This window comes from Alligator mississippiensis, chromosome 1 (assembly GCF_030867095.1).
Source record: "Alligator mississippiensis isolate rAllMis1 chromosome 1, rAllMis1, whole genome shotgun sequence".
Taxonomy (NCBI): Eukaryota; Metazoa; Chordata; order Crocodylia; family Alligatoridae; genus Alligator; species Alligator mississippiensis.
This window is the reverse complement of record NC_081824.1, coordinates 474,074,630-474,098,620: the sequence shown is the minus strand read 5'-3', so window position 1 is coordinate 474,098,620 and position 23,991 is coordinate 474,074,630. Positions and strand designations below refer to the sequence as shown.

At 51.9% G+C, this 23,991-nt stretch overlaps 1 long non-coding RNA gene and 2 other non-coding genes across 9 annotated transcripts in view; 2 read left to right on the top strand and 1 right to left on the bottom strand.

The window, feature by feature from the left end:
* Nucleotides 1-77: 77 nt before the first annotated feature.
* Nucleotides 78-23,991, bottom strand: part of LOC132248750 (uncharacterized) — a 30,113-nt gene continuing 6,199 nt past the window's right edge. For 3 of the 7 annotated variants that reach the window (XR_009460115.1, XR_009460118.1, XR_009460116.1), the window contains 2 exons: nt 9,418-12,675; nt 78-1,456 (listed from right to left, as the gene is read on the bottom strand). This is a non-coding gene — a long non-coding RNA (uncharacterized LOC132248750). The other 4 variants (XR_009460117.1, XR_009460119.1, XR_009460120.1 and 1 more) reach the window with 4 other exon arrangements.
* LOC132247791 (U2 spliceosomal RNA) lies at nt 6,862-7,052 on the top strand. Its single transcript, XR_009459230.1, has one exon. It is a non-coding gene; the product is annotated as a U2 spliceosomal RNA (small nuclear RNA).
* Nucleotides 20,739-20,832, top strand: TRNAT-UGU (transfer RNA threonine (anticodon UGU)). Its single transcript has 2 exons — nt 20,739-20,776; nt 20,797-20,832. It is a non-coding gene; the product is annotated as a tRNA-Thr (tRNA).

Sequence of the window (23,991 nt, the reverse complement as noted above, 5' to 3'; positions counted from 1 at the left end):
GTGCAGTTTGCTCCACAGGAGGGCCATCAAGCTGCAAAGGGCAAAGTTTGCAAACGATGCGGAAGCACACGCAAGCCTAGATCCTGCCCAGCTTTTGGAGAAACCTGTTACAAATGCTCTGGAGCGAACCACTTTGCAGAAATGTGCAAATCAAAGGGAGGGGCTCCAAAATCTGCAAAAGGAGTCAGTACCCTCTGTATGGGCGTAGTGTCTGCCAAGCAGCACTCACCCACCGTTGATAAGCAGAGTGCCTGGGATAGCGCAGGTATAGCACAGGAGTTTTGATACGTTACAGTCTGCCTGGCCACTGACTCCCCAGCCCAGCCCAGCCCAGCCCAGCCCCTGGCTTCTTGACTTTTCATCCCATCCAGGAAGAGCGCACACCAAGTGCTGAAACCTCCTTAGCCTGACGAAGGGTTTTTGAACCCGAAAGCTTGCTTAATAACTATTCTCCAACTATTTGGGTTGGTCTAATACAAGATATCAAATTCACCCAAGGAACCTTGTCTGCCTGGGTCCTTAGACCAACACGGCTACAACCTACACCCCTGGTATAGCACAGTGATGACCGCTGGCTTGCCAGCTTATTTGAAGTTAGATAGTGGAGCAGAGGCAAACGCTATTCCAGTAGCTGTAGCAAAAGCTTTGCAGGGAAAACTATGCAAGGCTCAAACTCATGTTACATTAGTCGCATTTGGCGGTGCACCCATGAAACCAAAAGGTGCAGGCATTGCAGGCTGCAAATCTGGTGCTAATGAATCTGATGTACCTTTCTACCTAACTGACAATAGTGACCCACCAAGACCTAGTAGGGTGGCTTGCACCACGTCGGACCTCATCAGACGAGTCCACGGAATGGCCCCGACAATACCCGCAACCAAGGCGGACCTTCTCAAACTATGTCCGGACGTTTTCGAAGGGGTGGGCCTATTTCCCGGTACCTACCACATCTGTGTCGACCCGGCAGTACCACCAGCGGTGTACGGGTGTAGAAAAATTCCCTGTGCAACCCTAGGCACGTAGAAGACTGCCCTCGAAACGCTGGAAGCTGTGAGAGTCCTTACGAAGTTGACTAAGCCCACGCACCCTGGGTCAATAGCCTCGTGATGGCACAAAAGAAGGATGGTTCGCTACCGCTTGGTTTATACCCGCGAGACCTCAACGAGGCAGTATCGAGGCAGCACTGTTCTATTCCCGCTGTAGAGGATGTGCAAAAGAGCTTGTCAGGTAAAAAGCTGTTCACCGTTCTTGATGAAGAGGACGGCTACAGGCAAGTCAAACCAGGCAAGGAATCAGCCGAGCTGCGTGCCACTTCAGTCGCCTTCCCTTTGGTGTCGAGTCGCCTAGCGAAGAATTCCCACAGAAGAACCGCGAGTGCTTTTGGGGACGTTCCAGGAATCCACATGGTCGCAGATGAACCGCGTTCCTACGTGGCAAAAACTCCCAGCAGTAATGTCTACAGGAGAAACAGAAGACACTTAAGGAAAGATCAGTCCTCAGTAGCAGCAGCAGAACAAGTTGATGCGCCCCAGGAGACGGCAGCAGAACAAGCATCGGAAGTAAAACCAGATCACCAAGAGCAAGAGTTTCGTTACATTTCAGAGGATCCACCAGTACCCACGGAGACACCTGATGGCACCACGGAAACAAAGAGTGAATGGGAGGTGAGGTTGCCTGTGAAGTAGAAGGTTTATGTAATGGGATCCAGACCCCTTTGGTGAGCCAAGTGCTAGCAACCTCTAGCTCCGCGGTCCTGAAATGTTCCCAGTTAAAGTAGCCGCTGAGGGACTTTCAACTACGGGAGAGGGAGCTCCCAGAGTGCAGAAGGGGGATGCGGTCCACGGCGTGCGCCTGGAAGGGGCCTGCGGTGGCACGCTCCAGTCCTTCCCCCCGATGCCCAGTGGGTGCGGTGTGCGGGTGGTGGGTTGTTGTTGTTCTCCCCGCAAGCTGTGAGCACGTGCATTGCTGAATCCTGTTCCTAATAAAGATAAAGCTGTCTCCCATCCCACCCGTCTGTGCTGAACGCTGGCTCAAGGACAGAAGCCCAGGGGCATGGAGGTCTGAGTGAGTACCCCGTCCCAGGAGCCCGGTGGCCACGGGCAAAGACTATAACGGCTGTGAGTGAAACAGACTCCTTGCAGACTAAGAAAATCAGAGGCACGTGAGCTTTTGTAAGCTAGCTCACTTCATCAGCAGGGATCCAGGTTTTCTCCAATTATAAAAAAATCCCCGATTTTTATATTTATATTTTTATATTTATATTTTTATATAGCGGGGTTTCATTTTAATCATAATGGGAAAATGTGGGGGTTCGAGGTTAGTGTTTTTTTAACTGAAAATTGGGGAATTGTTTTTCATCAGAGGCCCTGTTCATCGGCTGGTCAGACGGGAGTGCCGGAAGCAGCACTTCTGTCTCGAGCGGTGATGAGAATGGGAGGGGAGGAAAAAGCAGGTGCCGGCAGGGCCTGCGGTACCCTGCAGGTGTCAGTCAGCGGGGCTCGCGGCCCCGCTTTCTTTGTCCTTCCCCTTCCCTACCCTTTGGTATTCCAATCCCTGCTTTCGGTTTAGCATCATTGCTTCCTCCAGCTGCATCTCAGCATCCGAGGAAGCAAGCTGCTGCTTGCGAAAGCTGATGCATCCCTGGTTTAGTGACTCTAGGAAGGGCAGATCCGCACTGCAAATCTTCCCTGAATCCAGGCTAGCGCGGCCAGTTCCTCTCCCTGCTCGGATCCTTAAAGGAGCAGGCCGAAGGCAGGCCCTTAGGTCTGCAGGCCAGAGTGAAACCTGATGCCACGGCATATCAGAGTACGGTGGATGCTCATACTCTGGTTACTTGACGAAGCCGCGCCTTAGAAATGGGTGCTGTTGATTACTTAATATGTGCATTGTGTTTTTAAAAGACTTTCAGAAACGTATCGTGTTTTCCAGCAGGGCTGTCCAGTTGTTCAGAAGCACCTCTTACACCTCATCTCCGTAGACCTCATACTTTTATTTATACCAGAGACTTTTTGTAGCTTTTTTGGTTTTTTCCCTATTTCTGAATTGGGCCTTGACTTTTGGGGAGACCAGATTTTTCTGTCACGATTTGTGCTCAGCAGATAAGAGGGTGGTCAGTGCTTCTCTATAGGATACAGGAAGGTGCGACTTTTTTGAACGTATAACAAGGTGTTCGCTTTGACGTCACGCAGTATTAATACCAGCCCCGCAATACTATACTGGCAACTATAGGCCAGTCAGTCTCACCTCCATCCTCGGCAAAGTCTTTGCAAAAATTATCAAGGCTCACATTTGCGAGAGCCGGCAGGACAAATTCTGCTGAGGGGAAACCAGCACGGGTTCATGGCAAGCAGATCGTGCCTGACTAATCTAGTCTCTTTTTATGACCAGGTTACAAAACACCTGGACACAGGAGCAGGGGTTGACATCGTTTACTTAGACTTCAGGAAGGCCTTCGATACGGTATCCCACCCCATACTGGTGAACAAGTTAAGAGGCTGTGACTTGGATGACTGCACGGTCCGGTGGGTGGCGAGTTGGCTAGAGGGTCGCACCCAGAGAGTCGTGGTGGATGGGTCGGTTTCGACCTGGAAGGGTGTGGGCAGTGGGGTCCCGCAGGGCTCGGTCCTAGGACCGATACTCTTTAACCTCTTCATCAGCGACTTGGACGAGGGAGTGAAGTGTACTCTGTCCAAGTTTGCAGATGACACAAAGCTATGGGGAGAAGTGGACACGCCGGAGGGCAGGGAACAGCTGCAAGCAGACCTGGACAGGTTGGACAAGTGGGCAGAAAACAACAGGATGCAGTTCAACAAGGAGAAATGCAAAGTGCTGCACCTAGGGAGGAAAAATGTCCAGCACACCTACAGCCTAGGGAATGACCTGCTGGGTGGCACAGAAGCAGAAAGGGATCTTGGAGTCCTAGTGGACTCCAAGATGAACATGAGCCGGCAGTGTGATGAAGCCATCAGAAAAGCTAACGGCACTTTATCGTGCATCAGCAGATGCACGACGAACAGATCCAAGGAGGTGATACTTCCCCTCTATCGGGAGCTGGTCAGACCGCAGTTGGAGTACTGCGTGCAGTTTTGGGCGCCGCACTTCAAGAGGGATGTGGATAACCTGGAGAGGGTCCAGAGAAGGGCCGCTCGTATGGTTAAGGGCTTGCAGGCCAGGCCCTACGAGGAGAGACTAGAGAACCTGGACCTTTTCAGCCTCTGCAAGAGAAGGTTGAGAGGCGACCTTGTGGCTGCCTTTAAGTTCATCACGGGGGCACAGAAGGGAATTGGTGAGGTTTTATTCACCAAGGCGCCCCCGGGGGTTACAAGAAATAATGGCCACAAGCTAGCACAGAGCAGATTTAGACTGGACATTAGGAAGAACTTCCCAGTTCGAGTGGCCAAGGTCTGGAACGGGCTCCCAAGGGAGGTGGTGCTCTCCCCTACCCTGGGGGTCTTCAAGAAGAGGTTGGATAGGCATCTAGCTGGGGTCATCTAGACCCAGCACTCTTTCCTGCCTAGGCAGGGGGTCGGACTTGATGATCTATTGAGGTCCCTTGCGACCCTAACATCTATGAATCTGTGAATTGTTGTTATTTTTGTTGCTGTGGTTGTGACGTTTGCTGGCAGGTCCTGAAGTGACGAGTTCCGCGAAACTTCGAGGCCCCCAAAAGTCAGTTTCTGAACTGGTGTTATCGCTGACAGCTCTGGGCATTTCACGGGCCCCGCTTACCGTGCTGGCAGTGCCGCGGTATGTGCAGCGTACAGGGAGACTGACAGCCTCCCGTCCCGTTGAAGACTTCTGACTGTCAGTTCCAGCTTTGTATTTAACGCGCACTGCGTTGACACCGCCTTCCAGTAAGCACAGGGTCCCTGCGTGGGGTCGGTCCCCTGCTCGTGTCGCACCTGCTCCTGGAGGAAGTAGGGCCGGGCAGAGGAGAGGGCGGGCGGCCAGAGGCACGTCCCCTCGCCAGGGGAGGGTTCAAGTCAGGATGTCGTCATCACGTTGGGGCGTTGCACTGCCTTCATGCAGATCCTGCGTGTCTCTGTCTCGGTCTCGTCTCCTCTCCTCACGCAGCCAGCCAGGAGGCGAGAGGCAGGGAAGCGTTGAGGGGGCAGGAATCTTTGGGATACACGAGCGAGGGAGACGCCAGTGCCGAGGGCGGTGTTGCGAGAGGGATTTCTCCCCAGGTTGCTGGGCCCAGAGGCTGCTCGTGAGAGCCGAGAGGAAAGGGGCCTTTTCCAAAGGGGAGCAGCAGCTCCGTTGGGACGGCGGGGTGCGAGCACGCTGAGAACGCCTCAAATGAGGCAAAGCAGAGGCTCCGCGCCCCAAGCTGGAAAGGAGCTGCCACCTTCAAATCGTTCTCGGCTCGTGCCTGCACAGCCGTTAAGCGTGTTCACTCAGCCTTCGCTCTGTGCAATTAAGTGCATTTTCACGCAACAGGGATGTCCACTGACACACAATTAAGCGTGTGCACAGAAACAGTGAAGCGCAATCACGTGCAAGCCTGTTCTAGTTGTTAGCTGTGAGCTAGCTGAGAACAACTAAGACGAAGCAAAGGAGAGGCGCCGCAGCCGAAACCGGAAAGGAAGGTTTTGCTCTCTTTCGGTCGTCTGCAGCTCCTTCACAGGCAACAATTAAGGGTGTTCCTGTTCCACTACCGGTGGGTGGGTTCGCGCTCAGTGATTAACGGGTGTTCAATCACAACTGAAGCACAATCACACTCTCACAGGCAACAATTAAGGGTGTTCCTGTTCCACTACCAGTGGGTGGGTTTGCGCTCAGTGATTAACGGGTGTTCAATCACAACTGCAGACACTCACACTCTCACAGGCAACAATTAAGGGTGTTCCCGTTCAAATACCGGTGGGTGGGCTCACGCTCAGTGATTAACGGGTGTTCAAGCACAACTGCAAACATTCACACTCTCACAGGCAACAATTAAGGGTGTTCCCATTATACTGGTGGGTGGGCTCACACTCAGTGATTAACGGGTGTTCAAGCACAACTGAAGCACAATCACAGTCTCACAGGCAACAATTAAGGGTGTTCCCGTTCAAATACCGGTGCGTGGGCTCACACTCAGTGATCAACGGGTGTTCAAGCACAACTGAAGCACAATCACAGTCTCACAGGCAACAAGGGTGTTCCCGTTCAAATACTGGTGCGTGGGCTCACACTCAGTGATCAACGGGTGTTCAAGCACAACTGAAGCACAATCACACTCACGGGCAACAATTAAGGGTGTTCCTGTTCAAATACAACCGGTTGGGCTCACACTCAGTGATTAACTGTGTTCAAGCACAACTGAAGCACATTCCCGCTCTGCCACTAAGCACGGTGGCACCGACCAGTGAAGCGCATTGCCCCTCGGGGATTAGAGCCCGTTCCCCCTCAGGGATCAGCAGCTGCCCTTTTGATCCCTGCCCCTTTGACAAGGGCTCCCAGTGTACCCGTCTCTGCTCAGGGGCTTGCTGCTGCTGCTGCTGCTGCTGCTGCTGTTGCTGTGCTGCTGCTGGCGGGGAGATCAGGGCTGGAGGAACGCCCCGCGAGACGCTGTCGTCATCGCGCTCACTCCGGCTTTGAGCAAATCATCTCTCCTCTCATGGCCAGCGAGGAGGAGGCGAGAGGCAGGGCAGTGTTGAGAGGGCATGAATGGGGGGGCCTTTGGGCTACGTGGGGGAGGGTGGGGGGGGTGCTTCGGACCAGTTGGGCACGAGATATTGCGGAAGGACTTTTCCGTGTGGGTTTCTGGTGCCAGAAGCTGCAGGTGACGACTGTGAGCGGAGGGGCCTCCGTGGCAGCTTGCGGTGTGTTTGGGGGGGCTGCCCGTGGGGGCCCCGAGGTTTCCGAGGGGCTCACGGTATCGCTTCTCGGCCTTTTGGCTAAGATCAAGTGTAGTATCTGTTCTTATCAGTTTAATATCTGATATGTCCTCGATGTGAGGACTTTATATTAAATGGATTTTTGGAACTGGGAGATGGACTCGGAGCTTGCTCCATCCACTCCACGCATCGGCCTGGTATTGCAGTGCCTCCAGGAGCGGTGCACCTCCCCTCGGGGAGAACTTGCTGCTGTCAAAAAGTAGATCTCGTCGCTTCGTCAGAGACATCTGGGGGGGCTGGTGCCGGGCAGGGGCCCCCGGCAGTCTGGCAGGCAGGCTACTACTTGTCCGAGAAGGACGGGGTGGCTGGCCTGCCCGGAGGAAAGCGGTCCCTCTGCCTGCACCTGGATGAAGAGCGCGGTCAGCAGCGTGCAGCTGAGGGGGGGGGTGTCAGGGGCAGCCTGCTTGGTGACCCCCTGCGAACAGCTCTGTTACAACGGAAATCCTCTGTCACAGCAGAAATCGGGGGCTTTAGGATGCTGGAAAGCTGTGGATGTTGTCGTCACACTGTTATGAAGCAAAACGAACCAAACTGAACACAGGCGGTACGGTACGGTACGGTACGTCTCAGAGGTCAGATGCGAGCCACAACTGAAAGCTGGAAGGCCTGGGAAGAGCCAGAGGCCGCCACAACACCAAGGCGAGGCTTCTGGAGCACGATGCGCTACACACCAACTACGTGGTGAGCGCATGCATCGTTTTGTCGTCGCGTGGCCTTGGAGCAGGGGGAGATGGACGGTGCGGTGGGAGGAGCGCCCCCCGTGGGCAGGGGAGACGCACAAGCCCCGTCTCCCGGCCCAAGGCTCCTAGTCAAGACTGCCCCCTACAACAGCTTGCCTGGCGCCTCGTGGCTGGTGGCCATACGCAAAAGCATTGTTCTCGTGGTTGGGTGTGAACTAGCTGTGAACAACTGAGAGGCTCCACACCTTTGCAAGGAAGCCTCAGCCCCACGATGGCAGCGTCTCGCATCAACCCTCTCCAGTCCAGCGGGGCCCTGCTCCCAGCGACAGCGCTCTTAGCGGCACACAGGCACGCTGGGAGTCCTTCCCCAGGGGCAGGGTTCAAAGGGGCAGCTGCTATTAAGCTCTAATCCTGAGGAGGAAGGGAAGGCGCGTCACTCGTCTATGCGAATGTGCTTAAACGCTGCGTGTAAACGCGTTTCAACGCTATTAAATCGCTGAGTGTGAACGCACCTAATTGCATTTGAACACGCCTCATCATTGAGCGTGAACACGCTTTAACTGCTGCCTGTGAACGAGCTGAGGATTGAACCAGAGCAAAACCTTTCCAGTTTGGCGTGTGGGGCCTCTCCTCTGCTTCATCTCGGTTGCTCTCAGCGAGCTCACGCCTAACAACAGTTAGACCGCTCGCTGCTGCGCGTGAACAGGCTTCGCTGTTTGTGTGCACACATTTCGTTGCGTGTCCACGTGCTTCGCTGTTGCGTGTGAACGTACTTCATCACGCAGGGTGAACGAGCTTCGTCACCGAGCGTGAACACGCTTCAACGCTGCGCAGGAACAACTCGAATGCAGCGACACCTTTCCAGTTTGGGGCGCGGAGCCTGTGCTTTGCCTCGTTTGAATCGTTCCAGCGTGCTCGCACCCGACCGTCAGACGAGAGCCCCGCTCCCTCGGCTGTCACAAGCAGCCTCCGGCCCCAGGGAAAACTCCCTCTGGCAACGCCACCCACCCCCCGTGGGGCCCACAGCACTGGCATCTGCCTTGCTCATGTTCCCGTCCCCTCACCGCCTCCCTGCCTCTCTCGCCTCCGCGCTGGCTGTTGGAGCACAGGAAGCGGAGACGAGACGCTCTCGGCAGGAAGGTGGAGAAACGCCCCAGCGTGACGACGACATCCTGACTTGAACCCTGCCCCGGCACTGCTCTCCTCCGAACCGTAGCGCGTGGCTTCTGCCCGGCCCTGCTCCGTCCAGGGAGACGCGGGATGGACGCGGGAGGCTGTCCCCGCACAGGAAAACTGCCCGTCTTGGAAGGCGCTGCCAACCAAGGCCTTGTTAAATCCCCAGCGGGAACGGACCGACTGTCAGGAGCTCTCCGTGGGATAAGAGGCTGTCAGCATGCCCGCTGCAAGCACCGCGGCACTGCTAGCGCCATAAGCCATGCCCAGCACGGTCGGTCGGTGATAACACCAGTCCGGAAACTGCCTCCTGGGAGCCTTGAAGACGTGTGGAGCTTGTCAGTTCGGGGGCTGCTGCTAACCAATGCAACAGCCGCAGCAGCAATGCAATGGCACAACTAGCATTGGTTGTGGGGCTGGCAATACTAAATACCGTGTAACGTCAACGGGAACTCTTTGTCACACGCTCCGAGAAGTCGCACGTTACGGCGTCCTAAGTAGCAGTGCTGACCCGCCCTGTGGTTTTTCGACAGAAAAACATGCGATCTCCCAAAAGTCTAGACCCACTTCACACGTATCGGGGGAGGGAAAAGCCATGAGAAGCTTATCATATAATAGAAAAAATCAGCTCTAAGGACATGTGCTGTAAGAGGTACTTTTCAAATGTAAATCGTGGAACTCACCAGGCTGCGTAGATGAAAACAGGATACTTTCCCCGCAGTCATCTTAACGGGTACGCTTGTTTTACCGTCAGGATCAACCTAGGAGATGTTTCGAAGAAGGAGTAAGAAAAGGAAAACTCAACGAGAACTAAAATGAATATAGGGACAGCACATAAGGAGAGTAAACCACAGAAAGCCAACCAGTTACGGGCATCCGACTGGCGGCCTGTGGGCTGCGTGCAGCTCCCAAACTCCCAGTCCCGAGTCTGCTTGCCCCATCGCTTCGCTGCTGCTGCTCCCACCAAAATCCCCTTCCCTAGCCCAGCATCTGCTTCCTGCGTGCCCACTTCCCCCCGCCACCCCTTGTGCACTAGGGCCAAGGCAGGGCGGCACAGTCCTGGTGCAAGGGAGTCTGTGGCTGGGGAGGTCCTGCAGACCCCTTTCAGCTCGTGCAGGAGGCGGCTCTGGTGGGCATGCAGCCCCTACAGCATGCGGATAGGGGGGCTGCAGCCCCAGCCACTCAGAAATTGGACGGCTCTGTTGTCAAACAAGACGTTTCAGGAAGCAGCGGTTCTAAACAGAGAGCAGTTACTGGAAAACAAAGGGTAGGGAAGGGAGGAAAAAGAAAGGGGTATGAAGCGAGCTCGCTTACAAAAGCTTACGCACCTCTGATTGACTTAGTCTACGAGGTGAAAGCCTACCCTGCCGTGTAGCACGAGTCTTTCGATGTAGAAACAAGGTAACAGGAGCATCTACAAAGCCCCAGCTGAAAAGGAGCTATAAGAGGGGGTGGCAATCTCCAGCCCACAGGCTTAATCTGGCCCACAAAGAGGTCTGATCTGGTACGTGGGACCCGTCTCACAGGGTTGAGCGGCACTGCCCCTCCGCTCCGCAGCAGCGCGCTCCGCGACCGACCCTGCTGCTCTACCGCAGCGGTTCTCAGTTCGCGGGTTGTGTCCCAAAAGGGGGTCACAAGTGCCTATGAAAGGGTCACGAACAAACTTTAAAACTGGATCAACAAACTTTAAGGGTGGATTGTCTTTTAATGGAGGAAAACGTGGGCAAAGGTGGCTTTTCCCTTGCAGGCTGGCAGAGGTCCAGGGATGCTGGGGGACTATGTGTTAATATGAATCTGGAGAGGGTCTGGGTCAGAAGTACAATAAACCAGTTTAATCTAAATCAGTTCAGTCTAATACTACATCCATCCAGGCTTATCTTAAACCTGTTTCGGCAATCTTGAAAGTGGCTTATGCGCACCATCCTTCTGTTGTGTTCCAGATCTGAACCTGTTTCCAATCTCTTAGACCAGCTTGTGTGTAATTTCTGTCCCAAGCCTAACAGAGGAGTCAAGAATTTAACAGCTAACGACACTACTTGCTTGAAGAACATACCAAATGCATCCAGCAAATGTACTTGTGCAAAGCATTTGCACGTAACAATATACGTTTATATTTCATGCCTTTGAATGGATACGTTCCTTAGGGAACACGTGAGCATTTGATTTTTCAGCAATGAAGTTCTTCAAAACTAAGATGGGAGCCAGGTTGTTCCCTCCAGCCTGTGCAAAGTGGAGGATGAATGCCCCGATCTCTCTGCCAGGGGCCACAGAAGGGTAAATCTAGTATTAAGTAACATCAGCATCAACCACTCTTCAGCCAACTGACTAGCAAGCAAGGAAGCTGCTCAGACGTAACCCACTTGTTTCTCCAAATCAGTTCAATTTGTTGCCGTTTACCTGCGGGGAACAGGCTAGAGAGTCATCCTTCCTCCATGCATGAACTGCCCAGGAGCTCATCCACTGGGAAAAGACAGGGAGACACACACTACTCCTGCCATGCCTCAAGGGGAATTCCCTTTGGCTAAAAACAGACCCAGGACTCTTCCTCCCCCTCTTGGCTCCCTCAAGAGTCTTTCACTTGGGGATCCTACAGGTAAAGTACCCCACTCCCTACCATAAGTACCTGTGACCTGAGATAACAGGACTCCTGGGACAACTGTGACTAATCCATGCTAATTTTCATTCAAGCCTCATGTTTAAATGACTTCTCCCTCCCTCCCCTTTTGATAGGAGTTAAAGACCAGTGATAAAGCCCTTGTTTGCTTTCTGCCTTAGGTACTTACTAGTGCTCCTCTCTCACTGCACCTTTGCGGAGCCTGGAGCGTTAGCTAACAGAAGAGGTTCTGCAGACTAAACAAAGTGTAGGATTTTGCATGCAGCATGTGTGCACACGCACACACATGCACGCACACACGCACACGCAAGGTTGCAAGGTTTTCCAGCATAGCTCCAGCAGAAGGACACTGTCAAAAAGTGGGATGCAAGGAAGGGGGAGGAAATGCAGAGAATTACGCGGTCTGTGGATTCCACAAGCTCAAAATGCATGATATTACTTCACTATAATTGAGCCGGTATTGTTCCAAGGACTAACTTAGGGAAAACAGGTGCAAAGGAACGGGACCGATTCCTAAAGTGAACTGAAATTATTTCCTCCTCCGTAAGTTAACAAAACTAAAAGGAAAGAAGAAATCCCTTTCAACTGCAGTTTTGACTGTAGCATAACAAACCTTACAGGTGGCCGTGATGTTTTAGCCTAGAGAGAGTGAGGACTATTTTTACAAAGAATGATGTTATGTCTGAAATATAACTGCTTCATCATTGCTGCAGGTATAGATTGCTCCTTGTCATGCCCCTCTATAGCACTGCTATATGTCAAAATGGTGAAATATGCCCCCCAAATGTAATGAGAATATTTACATACTGTATTAGCAGGGGTGCTATACCTCAGCTTTGCATAATGTTTCAGAAAGTTTTAACCTCTACAAACTAAAAGAAACAGACATAAGGACAGTTCTTAAAAAGCCACTCCTGTGCCCCTGGCTCTGGCACAAACTCTTCTAGTTTCTATGCAATGCTCTGTGCAAGCACGTGGACTGTAACGTTTACAGCATTACATACTCTACCCAGGGTCGCAGATGTTTGTGTATGACACAGTACAGTCCTCAATCTGCATATCCCGCACAGACAGAACGAAGTAAACAGCCCATTTTTCAAAAGTACATAAAATATGGTATTGAGAGTTCTTTGCTTTAATGTCAAAAGCTACTTAAAGAGGAAAATTGCTCTTTACCAGACAAGCTTTCTTTTTGCAGAGATCACATCCACTACTCCTTCCTTGGAAGAAATCTGGGCAGGGTGGCACACTGGAGACTAACTGGTTCAATGATGCAGCAGCTTTCCTTCTTGGGATGCAACGAAGGCACGTACAGAAAGCAAGGGCTCTAAATAAAAGAGAATTTAAAGATAAACGTTAGACTGAGGTACATTGAAAGGCTCAGTAGAGAGAAACAAGGTGAACAGGGGCAGCAAACAGGGCAAAGGAGACGAGGGAAGAGGAGCCAGGCACCTGACCCGAACCCCTGGAAGGAAAGTGAGCTGGGGCTGCGTGTACGTCTGGGCACGTGCTCTAAGGAGCTGGGAGTGCTGCAAGCTGGGGGACTGCTACCTCTGTCTGACAAAAGTCTTAACAAGGGCCAGGAGGGGAGAAAAGGAGACTCTGCGTGACCAGGGGCAGCAAACGGGGCAGTTTGCAAACAGTTCATAAGTCAGTTTGCAGGTTTCAATGTGACGGTGACGGGTGTGCACACTGCACAGTACAGTCTTTGTAACAAGACTAAGAGCGGTGTAACTGTAAAAGTGTGGTTTGGACTGTCAAGCGAACCACGGCAGTCACAAGGCAGGCTGTCAGAGCAGTGCCTCCCAAACTTTTCCTCAGCACGATCCATTTATGGCCCCATTCCTCAGCATGACCCCTCGCTCCCCACCCATAGCCCCCCACCCCTGCCACCCCAGCCTGCTGATGTTTCAAGCCCATTTGGGGTTGTGACCTACAGTTTGGGAACCACTGTGTTAGAGGTACAGTTATATAGACATGTAGCTATTTATATATAGAAATAATATGTTTTTTTAAAGTTAGTTCACAGGTCAGTTTGCCCCCCGTTCTTTAAAGGGGAGCCTTTAATGTAAGACCTTTCTTTAATTGAGAGTACCTAATCTACATCTATTTAGTGTAAGTCGCTAATACACAGCAATTAGACCAGTTCTTGTGCTCCTTGCTTAACTGGAGTCCAGAGTGAGAGGGAAGTTGGAGGCGGCGTTTGCTAGGTAATTTATCTGGAAGCTCTCCCTCACCTTCCTTCACCGTAAACTTGGAGAGAGGAAGCGGGTTAGCAGGGGAAAGGGAAGCTTTTGGGACCAAGGAGCAGCACAGAGGCCAGTTTACAAGGGAGTTTGCTAGGAAAGGTCTGCTTGGAAAGAGGGGCGAGCAGAGAGAGGGAGCGGATTAAGAAACCCAGCGACACGCCTGGAAGACATCAAAATCCCCGAGCCACTGCCACTGCCAGCTCTCTCTGGGCTCCTACCTGTGAGGTGTCCACCCAGGCAGGAGCGCTCACCATCTACCCCACGGGGTTTGCCGCTGGCAGGTTCCTTTCAGTGACAGCGAGATGGGGGAGCCTGTGATGTGAGCCGCGCGTTCAGGTGGTGCCCCTCGGGAAGCAGGCGAGAGAGCTACAGGAGGAGGTGGCGAGGCTCCAAAGCATCCTCCACCATGACAACTTCATCAATTTGATGCTTGAGGATACTTCTACTGTGGTGACAAGACTGCCAAGGGCGGCACTAGAGAAGGAAGAGGACTTGAACGCCAAGGAAGGCAGAAGCTGAAAGCTTGTGACCTCTTGCAGCAAGGAGAAATATTCACGCCCACCTGCAGCGGTTTGCCTGGAGAAGAGACGTGAAGCCCCAGCAGCAGAGGAGGAGCATGTTCCATCGGTGGCAGAGGCCAGGCCAAGCCTTTCCAAGAGAGGGAGGGTTGAGACCACTGCCACCAAGAGGAAGGGAAGGGTGGGGGTGGCTGGAGACTCCCTCCTCTAGGGGAAGAGGCGTCCGTCTGCCAGCCTGACCTGTTGTCTCAGGAGCTCTGCTGCTTCCCTGGAGCCTGGACCTGAGAGGTCACGGAGCAGTTACCCACACTCATCCAGGCTCTGGCTACCTCCATGCTGCTCATCCATGTCGGCACCCGTGATACTGCCAGGGGCGACCCTGAGCAGATCAAAAGTGACTACAGGGCTCTGGGTGCCAGGGTGAAGAGGAAGGGGACTCGGGTGGTGTTCTCCTCAATACTGCTGGTCAAAGGGAAGGGCCTGATCGGAAGCAGACGCATCTTGCAGATCAATGCATGGCGACACAGACAGTGACACCAGCAGGCTTTGGCTTCTTCAACCAAGGGAAGTTGTTCCAAGAAGGATTGCTAGGGAGACACAGGACGAAGAGAGGGAACGACTTATTTCCAGACGGGCTCACTAACCTAGTGAGGAAGGCTTTAAAATTTAAACTCTGTGCGCTGGAGGATGGAGACCAAAGCCCTGAGGTAAGTGGGGAAGCAGGTGACCTGGAGGAAGTGCAGGAAAATGAGGGAAAAGGAAAGCCTCTCATTCTTCCTGAGAAAGCAGAGCAATCAGCTAGGTCCTCAGGTGTCTGTACACACATGCATGAAGCTTGGGAAATAAGCAATAAGACTTGGAAGTCCTTGCAGTCACAGAACCATGACATGACTGGAATAACAGACTTGGTGGGACAGCGCGCATGGCTGGAGCACTGCAATGGGTGGATATAAACTGTTCAGGAAGGACAAGCAGCGGAGGAGAGACGGAGGAATTGCACACGCACAAGTATCTGTACAACGGCTCAAAGCTCCGGTCTGAAACTGGAGCTAGGTCTGTAGGAAGTCTCTGGGTTCGGGTCAGAGGGAAGAGCAACACGAGTGATGTCATGGTGGGTGTCTGCTACAGACCACCAGACCAGGAGGAAGTGGTGGATGAGGCTTTCTTCAAACAGCGAGCGGATTTACCAATCACGGGCCACGGTTCTCATGGGGGATTTCAATCCCCGACATCTGCTGGGAAGGCAATACAGCAGCGCACAGGCACACCAGGAGAGTGCTGGGGACAACCTCCTGGTGCAAGCGGTGCAGAGGCCAGCTAGGGGCCATGCTCTTCCTGACCTCCTGCTGACAAACTGAGAAGAATTGGTGGGGAATCAATCAGTGAATGGCACCGGGGGCAGCACCAACCACGAGATGACTGAGTTCAGGATCAGGAGGCAGACAGGCAGCAGGGTACGAGCCCCGCCCTTCAGAAAAGCAGACTTCCCTTCACTCAGGAAGTGCTGATGGGCGGGCTCCCCTGGGAGGCCAATCGGAAAGTAAAAGGAGTCCAGGAGAGCTGGCTGTATTTTAAAGAAACCTGACGGAGGGCACAGGAATAAACCATCTCAATGCGCAGAAAGACTACCAAGAATGGCAGATGACCAGGTCGGCTTAGCAGGGAACTCTCAGCACGCTAAAACACAAAAAGGCAGCGTGCAAGAAGTAGAAAGTTGGACCAACGACTAGGAAGGAGCATAACAGTACTGCTTGGCATGCAGGGACGAAATCAGGAGGGCCAAAGCACACCTGGAGTTGCACCTCATGAGGGGCTCGGACTAGACGACCTCCTGAGGTCCCTTCCAACCCTCATTTTCTCTGATTCTGTGACCTCTTCCACTGCAGTTTCATCCACCGGTTTTGTTCAAATGAAAGAAAAGACTAGAGACAAATTGTTTCCCGTTACAAAAGCTGCACTGGCTTGTCCCCCTTTTTTTATCTGTTTACTTCTTCAAACAGTTGAAGATAGCACTCGTCTATGGATTATGGGTTTATAATCGCCACGACCACCATTCAGACCTGTTTTAAAAGTAAGGTATAGTTTACAACCCTCTGTTATAATAGGTGATTTTAATGAGACTGTATTTTTCTTAGGAGAGAGGCAAGAGTTTCTTAGGGTGATATTTTTTACTGGATCCACTGTGTAGTTAAGATCAAGTTAGAAAAGCTTTTAAATGCAAGACAAGCTCAGTCATTTCATTCTTTACAGCTCCTGAATGAATGCTACGTGGTACTAGTGATTTAATGGTCTTTAATACACGACTTTATTCTAGCACTTGATCTCCTGGCACCAAAATCTCCAAACAAGCCTGCCCTGGGGACGCGTGCAGGAGTGGGAGCCACCCCTTCCCTCCCTGCCACCCTCGGATGAGTTGCGGCTCCGTCTCACGTCCTGCCCCACTTCAGCTGGGCAGTGCCTGCCCCTGCCCCAGCCCCACTCCCTCTCTCACTGCGGGGGACCTCAATCTGCGCCCCCATGCCTCTTTCCTTCCCAACACCCCTTCACCCCCACAGACTTACCAGCCAAATGCCGTTCTCCAAGCTGCCAGGCTGCATATTGGCAATTGGATCAGTATCATCCAATATGGATGGTCTACAATCAGCCATCGGTATCGGCCCAAAACATCTTTATCGGTGCATCTTACTGCTAGTACATCATCAAGAATACATGTACAGTTTTGAAAATATCAATCGTGACAGAGCACAATTTCAAAACTCTATAATTAACAAAGGTTGATAAAATAGTCTTGCACGTTAACACCAAAACCTTGGTGAAGCTATTCATTAAGAGCACAGCACAACAGGGATTTAGGAGGTTACACTCAAACCTAATGTACGCTTGGTATCACCAAAAGGACAACTTAATCCCATCCACTATTAAACTGGTCAACTGACATATCTGGAGGGGGAAAAAGTTAAAATACAAGATTATTTTTTGTTCTTATTTGAAAATGAGCAGTCTCTCAGCTAATACATTTTGATTTTTTTGAACTGTTACTTGAAAGCAAAAGTACTAATTAATAGCTGATTATGAAAAATCTTTATGAGGAAAATTTGGAGAAAGAGCAGCACAAGAACTACAACTTTGACAAATAGGATGTTAACATGCAAGCCAAGCATCTGTTTAATTCGCATTTTTACTTGAAAGGTTATAAGAAAAGTTCCTACACATCAAAGAGCTACTCAGCACAGCTCACAAAGACATTCTCAAGGACCCAGAGGGACGGCCCTCCATCTTCAGCTCCCTCTGTGCAAAAATGAAGTTTCTTTCCTACCTATGGGGACGTTTTACCATCTTGTAACATCTACACTTTTCCCAGAGCCTAACGAAGGGACTTGGATCCCGAAAGCCTGCAGAAAAGGACAGTTTTCTTGCCATTTTCCAGTTGGTCTAATAAAAGGTATCATTTTGGAACCCAGAGTTCTAGTTTTTTGTATATAAGAAAAGTTAGCAACTTTGCAGTCATATATGAAAGCCTACAGGTACAATAAGAGAGCTTGTGATTTGCACCACTTAGCAGCGCTGTGAGCGATCATATAAACTAGAGGTGCACTGATACCTTGGTCTGATATCGGATCGGTATCAGTACAAATAAAACTGGCTGTATCGGATATCGGCCCGATGGGGCTGATAATTTGGCTGATAAATGCCTGTGCTGTGCAGTCACAGCACAGCACTCAGGAAGCAAGGAGCACATCTGGCAGCGTGGAGAGCTGCCTTCAGCTGGCAAGTCCAGTGTGGTGGAAGGGGAGGAAAGCGGCATGTGGGGGGCAGATCAAGGCTCCCGCTGGTGATGGAGGGGGTGGGGACAGGTGCTGTCCAGGCAGGGTGGAGAGGGGGAGCTCCAGCTTGTGGTGGGGGGAGGTGGCTCCCACTGCTACCTGCACTCTGGGAGGGCACGGGCGGGGGGGGGGGGGCGCGCCCCTTGGATCTGTGCACGGCAGGGTGGGCTGCAGCCGGGGCTGCGTGGAGCTCTTCTCGGTGGAGGCTGGGCTCGGAGAGGGCGCCGGTGGCATTGGGAGGATGCTGCATCCACCCCAGATTTCACCACCGCTGTGCTCCCAGTGCCACCGCTGCCAGCAGCCCAATGCAGCCCCGGGTTTTCCTGGTGCATGGGTGGAGGTGGGGCGTTGAGCCAGGGCTGCACCGAGTGGCTGGCGGTGGTGGCGCTGGAAGCAGAGCCCTGGCAAAATTTGGGCTGGATGCAGCATCCTCCCAGCACTGCCGGCACCCACTCCAAGCCTAGCCCCTGCCGAGAAGAGCCCCACGCGGTCCTGGCTGCAGCCTGCCCCGTCCCACACAGATCCAGGGGGGCACATGTCCCCCCAGTGCCTTCCCGGGTTGCAAGCAGCGGTGACAGCTGGCCCCCTATCACGAGCTCTGGCTCCGTCCCCTGCACCCCGCCTGGGCAGCACCTCCCTCTGCCTCCTCCCTCACCATAGGCGGCGTTGATCTGCACCCCCGCCACGCCCCTTCCCCTTCCCCTTCCCCTTCTCCTTCTCCTTCCCCTTCCACCAGACCGGAGTTAACCAGCTGGAGGTAGCTGTATCGGAAACCAGATCGGTATCAGCAAATATGCCTCCTTAAAGATCAGCTAGCAATATCGGCCCCAAAAATCTCTATCGGTACGCCCCTAATATAAATGCATAACTTCTAAAAAATATTTTAAAGGTATTATTTCGTTATTGTCCCAAATTTCATTAAGCTTTTAATAAACATGAGTATCTTACTACTCAGAAAGAGCTTAACTAATTTCCTTTTTCTCTAAAAGCTGTAAAATGATCAGCAATTAATAAAAAAGCACAGGTTTCTGGGCAGTCTTCAAAAGCCAGAACAACACTGCATGTTGTGTTAGAGTTTGATTGAGTATGTCAGGAAAATGTCTTTATTAAATCCAGCTAAAATGTCTTTATTAAATCCAAAAGCCAATAGCAGATATATAGTGAGTTTAAGCCAGTAGTTTTCAACCTTTTTTTTAGTAAGTGTACCCCCGGCAGCCCCTTCTTTAAAAAGTGTACCCCCAGGGGGGTGGGAGCAGCCGGATGCGGAGCAGGTGGGGGTGGCGAACGGTCAGACGTGGCGGGGGGTGGCAAGGGCCAGACAGAGCAGGGGCACGGTGAGTGGCAGAGCAGCGGCAGCGCAGCTTCTGTGGGCCCCGCTCTCCCTCCGCCCTGGCCCTGCTCCTGTGAGGCAGCAGGTGTGCTACATCTGCGCCCGCCCCTGTACATTCCCTGGGACCTTTCAAATTACCTCCAGGGGTAGGCATACCCCAGATTGACTACACCTGCTTTAAGCAACTGCTCTAAAACACTGACAAAGAACGTTTTGCGTTTGAAAGCTTGTCTAACTTAATTCCAACCATTCAGTTGGTCCAATAAAAGTGATCACACCCAAAAATCCTTGCCTCTTGCATACTTCCTAGATCATCACAGGTAGAACATAACTCTACACAAACGGGTGCTCAAACCACGGGGTGCTCAAACATCGCTCTAAACAAAGGCATGCCAGGGCCCCATCCATCTGTGCAGAGGGAGGCAGGGGGCACGCCAGCCCCAAGACAGCGCAGAAAGGGGGCTTTGTCAGCCTCAACCCGAGCCCAAGGGGCTTGACGAGGCCCCACTACAGCGGCAGGTTGGGGGCATGCCTGTCCCCACAGCAGTCCCATGGAAGGAAGAATGGCCAGGCCTGAAACCAGCCATGCAGGGGAAGAAGGCAAAGCTCCAGAAGAAGAAGTGCAAAGTCCTGAACTTAAGACAGAACAGTCTCATGCACCGCTACAGGCGTGGGACCAACTGGCTAAGCAGCAGCTCCACAGAAAAGGACCTGGGGGTTACAGCGGACAATAAGCTGAATAGGTGCCAACAGTGTGTGCTTGTTGCCAAGAAGGCTAACAGCATACTGGGCTGCATTAGTAGGAGTGTTGTCAGCACTGAGGGAAGTCATTATTCCCCACTTTTCTGCACTGGTGAGGTTACATGTGGAGTACTGTGCTCAGTTTTGTGCCCCCTACTACAGAAGGGATGTGAACAAGCTGGACATTAGGAAAAACTTTCTGACTAAGAGATTGGTGAAGTGCTGGGACGGCTTATCTAGAGGGTGGTGGACTCTTGGAGGATTTTAAGGCCCGGCTCGACAAGTCTCTGGCATGATCAAATTAAGGATGGTCCTGCTTTTAGCAAGGGGTTGGACTAGATGAGTTACTGGAACCCCTTTCGACCCTAGTTTTCTCTGATTTATTAGAAACATTTGGAAAAACAGCAGTATAAGAAACAAAATTGGCGATGTAGCATCCATGGGCATCTACACGCAAACAGCAGCTACCTCCCCATTGCAACACACCCCCCTGGTATAGCGCGCCACTACGGTGAAGTAGCGGCTAAAAATAATCATGTGCCACACACACAGCACAGTAAAGTTGCCATAGTGACACATGTAGATGCGCCCTGTATGTTGTGTTAGAATTTGGTTGAGCGTGTCAGTAATTCAGTTCAAATGTCTTTATTAAATCCAAAAGCCAATAGCAGAGATACAATTACTTTAAACCAATGCTCTAAAAGAGTGACAAAGAGCCTTTCAGTTCAGCTCTGGTGGTGCAGTGGGTTAGCATGTGGTACTTGTAAAAACAACCCTATGGAAGTGCTGCTAAGGTTGTGAGTTCAAGCCTCACCTAGAGCATTTGACTTTTACTTGGGATGCTGAAGCAAGCGTGTGTGCGCCCTTGGCACCTGTGCCGTGGTAAGGAACCAGCAGCAGCAGTAAGGTGACCTGGGCCAGCTGTAGGGACGTGGGAAGGGGTTTTCTCCCATCCCTATTTAGTTGAGGGGAGAGCAGGAGGAGTCTGAACTCTGCGCATTAGCATCATTGGTTTCAGACCGTGTTCAGGTGAGTGCACAGAAGGGAGTCTTAAGAGAAAGTTAAAGCATTGTGGGTTAGGACACACGGAGGTCAAGGGGAAAGGGACCTGGTGATGGGGGTCTGCTACAGACCACCACATCAAGGAGCAGAGCTAGACTGGGAATGCTTGCGGCAGCTCTCAGAGGCCGTACAGTCTAGGGACATGGTTGTCATGGGGGACCTAAACTACCCTGACATCTGCTGGGAAAAGCAGTCAGCCAAATCCAACCGCTCACCTAACGCAGGAAGTATACGGTCCCACTGGACTTGGTGTTGGCTATGGGGGATGACCTGGTAGGGGAACTACAGATTCGTGGTCACCTTGGGGACAGTGACCACCACTCACTCAATCAAATTTATCATACGGCGTCGAGTGGGTAAGATAATAATAGGATGGAGGTGCTTGACTTTAGGAAGGCTAACTTCAGTGTGCTCAGTTTAACCAGCGATGCACTGCAGGAGAGGAGTATTGGCGAGATGGGAGTCCAGGAAGGGAGGTCGTTCCTAAAGGAAGTGATCCTTCAGGCACAGAGGGAGATGATCCCAGTGCGAGGGAAAGGGGAGAAAGGGGCCAAAAAACTTCCTTGGCTAAACACAAACATCCAGAAGAGCCTAAGGGCAAAAAAAAAAAAGAAGGCATATAGGTGGTGAAAGCAGGAGGAAGCTACCAAGGAGGAGTGTATCTACTTGGCCTGCACTTGCAGGGTGGCAGTTAGAAAGGCCAAAGCAACTACAGAGCTGAGGCTGGCAACACAAATTAAAGACAACAAGAAGTCTATTGTCAGGTATGTAGGGAGCAAAACGAAGGCGCAGGGCAGCACAGGACCCCTACTGAAGAAACACGAGCAATTAGTGACAGACAGGGGGGACAAGGCTGAGCTATTCAATGAGTTTTTTGCCTCAGTGTCCTTGAACAAGGGTCAAGATCAGTCTCCTAACAGGTTCTTAGATGGGATCAGAGGGATACCAGCCTACCAACTGTCGGCGCTGACGTGGTGCAGAGTCACTTGGATGGACTGGATGTGTTTAAGTTAGCAGGCCCAGACGCGCTGCATCCGCGAGTACTGAAGGCATTTGCCGGTGTCATTGCAGAGCCACTGGCACGGCTGTTTGAGCACTCGTGGCACTCGGGTCAGGTCCCAGAGGACTGGAAAAGGGCCAATGTGGTCCCCATTTTCAAGAAGGGGAGGAAAGAGGATACAAGTCATTATAGGCCAGTCAGCCTCACCTCCATCCTTGGAAAAGTCTTTGAAAAGATTATTAAGGATCATATTTGTGGGAGTCCAGCGGGAAAAATAATGCAGCAGGGCAACCAGCATTGATCCGTAGCAGGTGGATCATGCCTGACTAATCTGGTTTCATTTTATAACCAGGTCACAAAATGCTGATGCAGAAGTAGAGGTGGATGTTGGTTTTTTTTATTTTAGGAAGACCTTCGATTCCGTATCTCATCCCATTCTCTTAAATAAATTAAGAGGCTGTGACTTAGATGTTTACACGGTCTGGCAGGTGGCAAATTGGCTTGCGGGTCGCACCCAGAGAGTGGTAGCAGACGGGTCGGTATCGACCTGGAAGCATCTGGGTAGTGGGTTCCCACCGGGCTCAGTCCTTAGACCTGTACTCTTCAGTGTCTTCATCAGTGACTTGGATGTGGGCGTGAAGTGTCCTCTGTGCAAGTCTGCAGATGATACCAAATTGTGGGGTGAAGTAAGCACTCTGGAGGGTAGGGAATGACTGCAGGCAGACCTGGACAGGTTGGAAAAGTGGTCTGAACACAACAGGATGCAGTACAACAAGGACAAATGCAGAGTACTGCACCTAGGACGTAAAGATATCCAGCGCACCTACTGGCTAGGAAATGACCCTCTCAGCAGCGCAGAAGCGGAAAGGGATCTCGGAGTCCTAGTGGACTCCAAGATGAGCATGAGTCGTCAGTGTGACGAAATCATCAGCAAAGCTAACTGCACTTAATCGTGCATCAGCAGATGCATGACAACTAGAACCAAGGAGGTGACACTTCCCCTCTATGCGGCACTGGTCAGACTCCAGATGGAGTACTGCGTCCAGTTTTGGGCACCATACTTTAAGAAGGATGTGGACAGCTTCAAGAGGGTCCAGAGGAGAGCCACTTGTACGGTTAAGGGTTTACAGGCTAAGCCCTATGAAGGGCGACTAAGGGATCTGGACCTCTTCAGCCTCCACAAGAGAAGGCTGAGAGGTGATCTTGTGGCCAACTACAAATTCATTGGGGGGGGCGCAGCAAGGAACCGGAGATGCTCTGTTCACCAGGATGCCTCTTGGGGTAACAAGGAACAATGGTCACAAACTGACAGAGAGCAGATTTAGGCTAGACATCACAAAAACTTTCTTCACGGGAAGGGTGGCCACAATTTGGAATGGGCTTCCAGGGGAGGTGGTGCTCTCCCCTACCTTGGGAGTCTTTAGGAGAAGGCTGGATAGGCATCTGGCTGGGGTCATCTGACCCCAGCACTCTTTCCTGCCTAGGCAGCGGGTCGGACTCAATGGTTTGTTGAGGTCCCTTCCAACCCTAGCATCTATGAATCTATTAATTTATGAATCTTGTGTTTGAAAGCTTATCTAACTTATAGATTCATAGAAGTTAGGGTCAGAAGGGACCTCAATAGATCATCGAGTCCGACCCCCTGCATAGGCAGGAAAGAGTGCTGGGTTTAGATGACCCCAGCTAGATGCCTATCTAACCTCCTCTTGAAAACCCCCAGGGTAGGGGAGAGCACCACCTCCCTTGGGAGCCCGTTCCAGACCTTGGCCACTCGAACTGGGAAGAAGTTCTTCCTAATGTCCAGTCTAAATCTGCTCTCTGCTACCTTGTGGCCATTATTTCTTGTAACCCCCCCCAGGCGCCTTGGTGAATAAAACCTCACCAATTCCCTTCTGTGCCCCCGTGATGAACTTATAGGC